Below are 4,345 nucleotides of genomic sequence, written 5' to 3'. Positions count from 1 at the left end.
AATTTATCTAATCATCCTGCTCACCACGATGAAGATCGGGATATACATCTTAGAGATAGATCAAACACAGATCGAAGAAGAAACAGAAATACTTTTATTATTTCATAGGACTCAACAGGGCTCCTCCCCTCAACTTAGTTGGTTTAGAAACTCATACTGAAGTAAAAACAATGGTAAAACGTGTATGATAAGTAAAAGGTTCCAAAATCTCTCCAAAAAATTTTGAATTACATAAGTCAAATCCCTTAAATACTAAACAGATGACTAGTAAGGATAAAACAGTCTATTTAGTGCTAAAATCCAATTCTGGGGCCCACTTAGTGAGTGTTTGGGCTGAGCTTTGATGAGATCCATGTGCTATGAGGTCTCTAGGGCATGGAACACCAGCTAGGGGGTCCTCTTTGAGTGTTGAACATTGGTCTGTGCTCTTTTGGGCGCTGGAATCCTGGAAAGGGTTAGGTAGCTGGCGTTGGACACCAGTTTTGGGCCTTCAAATCCAAAGTAAAGTATGAACTATTATATATTGTTGGAAAGCTCTGGAAATTAGCTTTTCAGAGCCATTGAGAACGCTTCATTTGGATTTATGTAGCTCAAGAAAACATCTTTCAAGTGCAAGAAGGTCAGATCCAGACAGCTTCTGCAGTGCTTTCTCTGTCTTTGAATCAGACTTTCGCTCCAGCTCCTCAATTTCAGCCCGAAAATTCCTGAAATTTCATAAAAACACACAAACTCAAAATAGAATCCGAAAATGTGAATTTTACACTAAAACCTATAAAAACTTAATAAAACTTAAATAAAACATGAAGAATGAAGGCAGGTCAGATTTGGATAGCATCTGCAGTGCTTTCTCTGTCTCTGAATCAGAATTCTACTCCAGCTCCTCAATTTCAGCTAGAAAATACCTGAAATTGTCCAAAAACACAAAACTCATAGTAGAATCCAAAAATGTGAATTTAACACTAAGACCTATAAAAACTCAATAAAAACTAAACAAAACTACTAAAAATTATATGAAAATGATGCCAAAAAGTGTATCAAATATCCGCTCATCACAACACCAAACTTAAACCGTTACTTGTCCCTAAGCAACTAAAAAAATAGTAGGATAAATAAAGAAAATTAAGATAAATTAAATTTCTAAGTTTCGAATGAAGCTTAATTAAGATCAAATAAGCGGGACTTAGTAGCTTTTTGCTTCTGAATAGTTTTGGCATCTCACTATCCATTGAAACTCAGAGATGTTGGCATCCTTAGGAACTTAGAATCCAGATGATATTTTTTACTTTCCTAGTTAAGCTTATTTTGATTCTAGAACACAACTTTCTGAGTCTTGGCCGTGACCCTAAGCACCTTGTTTCCCAGTATTACCACCGGATACAATAATGCCACAGACACTTTAACTGGGTGAACCTTTTCAGAGTGTGACTCAGCTTTGCTAGAGTCCCCAGATAGAGGTGTCCAAAGTTCTCAGGCACACTCTTTTTGCTTTGGACCACGACGTTAACCGCTCAGTTTCAAGCTTTTTACTTTACACCTTCACGCCACAAGCACATGGTTAGGGACAGCTTGATTTAGCCATTTAGGCCAGGATTTTATTCCTTTGGGCCCTCTTATCCATTAATGCTCAAAGCCTTGGGTCCTTTTACCCTTGCCTTTTGGTTTAAAGGGTTACTGGCTTTTTCAATCTGCCCTCATTTTCCTACATTTTTGGGCAGTAATGGATTTTTCTGCTTTTTAATTTTTTTTCTTTTTCTTTTTGCCATTTTTTCTTTCTTTTTTGCATGCATATAATTTTTTTCTTTTGCAACATGCTTTTTCTTTTGCTTTTTGCTACTTTTTCTTGCTTCAAGAATCAATTTTCAGATTTTTCAGATTATCAATAATACTTCACTACCATCATCATTCTTTCAAGAGCCAACATTCATAAATTTCAACGTCAAATATGCACTGTTTATTTCATACATCCAGAAAACAAAAGCAAATGACACCATATCAAACTAATTAAACTAGTCTTATTTTAAACTTGAAATTCATGCGTCTCTCAATTCCTTTCAATAAAAATTTTTATTTAAGCAAGGTGAGAGATATATGGGACATTTTACAACTTTTTAAGACATCAATGCAAATGATCATGCAACTAGGATGAGAAAATAGATAAATAAACAGACAGAAAATAGAAAATAACAGGAAAGGGGTGTAAAGAGAATGAATCCACCTTTAAGGGTGGTGTTTGGTGCTCTTCTATGTCATCCCTTTGCCTTTGTTGCTCTTCCCTTATAGCCCTTTGGTCTTCCCTAATGGCTCTTTGATCTTCTCTGATTTTATTGAGAGTGGTAACATGTCCTTGATGCTCCATCCTCAATTGCTCTATGTTAGTGCTCAGTTCTCCAAGAGAAGTTTGCCATTGATCCTAATAGTTTTGGGGAGGAAAATACATCCCTTAAGGCATCTCAGGGATTTCATAATGAGGCGGATACACAGGCTCTTATGCATGCTCTCTAGTTTGCTCCATTCACTTCTTAGTGATGGGCTTATCCTCCTCAATGGAGACATCTCCATTTATGACAATTCTTGCTGAATTGCATAGATGATAGATGAGGTGGGGGAATGATAATCTTGCATTGGTGTGAGGCTTCTCAGCTACCTTGTACAGTTGTTGAGGAATTACCTCATGAACTTCCACCTCAGTTTCAGTCATGATGCAATGAATCATGATGGCTCTGTCAACAGTCACTTTTGACCGGTTGCTAGTAGGGATGATGGATCCTTGGATGAACTCCAACCATCCTCTAGCTATGGGCTTAAGGTCAACCCTTCTTAACTGAATGGGCTTGCCTTGGGAATCTATTTTCCACTGTGCGCCTTCTACACAAATATCTGAGAGAACCTGACCTAATCTCTGATCATGGTTGATTCTCCTAGTGTAAGGATGAGGATCTCCTTGCAATAGAGGCAAGTTGAATGCTATCCTTACACTTTTCGGGCTGAAATCTATGATGCTTCCTCGGACCATGGTGATCCAATTCCTTGAATTTGGGTTCACACTAGTGTCATGGTGTTTAGTAACCCATGCATTAGCATAGAACCCTTGCACCATGAGAATCCCGACCTCTTGGATGGGGTTGGTTAGGACTTTCCAACCTCTTCTCTGGATCTCTCTTCGGATTTCCAGATACTCATTCTTCTTGAGCATGAAATGGACCTCAGAGATCACTTTCTTCTCAGCCACTACGGTCTTGGTGTGCTTTAGTGATGAATCTCTCCATCTTTCAAGATTCAAAGGAATTGGCTACTACTTTCCTTTCCTCTTCTTAGAGGAGTCTCCAACCTTGGGTGCCATGAATGGTAATGGAAAGAAAAAAAATCTATGCTTTTCCAATACCAAACTTAAAACTTTGCTCGTCCTCGAGCAAAAATAAAAGAATAGAGTAGAAGAAGAAGAAAATAAAAAGACAGAGAGGGAGAGAGAGGGCTCAGCCTTGTGGGGTGGAGAAGGTATGAGAGGTGTGTGTATGAAGGGTGATGAAGAAGGGTATTTATAGGAGTGGGTAGGGCTAGGTTTCGGCCATAGGGTGGGTTTCGTGGGAAATTTGATTTTTGAAGTGGGTGGCGTAGGTGGGTGTTCATACCCTAGGCCGAACAATAAAGCCCGGGTTAGGCGAAGACAAAAGGCCAACCTCCTTAAAGGTTGTTATGACAAACTCTAATAAAGAGTTCGGACAAGTCAAAAGAAAGGCCCAAATAGGCCCAAAACAAAGAGTTACCGCCCGGTAAAAGGCGGCTGACCAAAAAGATGAGGATCTCACCTACAAAAGATAAGATAAGATAACAAACTTATCTCAAGGGAAGGTCATCAAGAATTACTATAAATACACTGGAGCACCTAAGTATAATTCATACTCTAATTCTACAAAAAACATGCCTAATGCCCGTACTGACTTAAGCATCGGAATCTCTTGCAAGTACCACCACCCTCCGGTGATTGAGGATCAGCAGCATCTCCTACGTCAACAAGTCGGGCGCGGCAGCCCAGTCCAGAAGATCTCATCCGAGATTGGCCTCTCTATTTCAGGTAACCCTCGGAATATTGGTGCCGTTGCCGGGGAATCTGGAAGTCATCCTATGGTAAACAACCCTGCCAACGACCATAACTCCGGATTAGAAGAAAGAACGCCGCTTAAGAACACAGATGCCACATCAAAAGACACACCCGAATCCAAGGGAGACAACCAACCATAGAATACAGAAATATTAGATGTCATCCGAGAACAGCAGAATCACGTCAAACAGCTTGAACAAGAAGCCGAGCGTCAACGAGAAGCCGAGCAAAATCTCTGGAGAGAAA

This window comes from Arachis ipaensis, chromosome B10, assembly GCF_000816755.2.
Source record: "Arachis ipaensis cultivar K30076 chromosome B10, Araip1.1, whole genome shotgun sequence".
Lineage (NCBI taxonomy): Eukaryota > Viridiplantae > Streptophyta > Magnoliopsida > Fabales > Fabaceae > Arachis > Arachis ipaensis.
Note: the sequence above shows the minus strand (reverse complement) of the source record.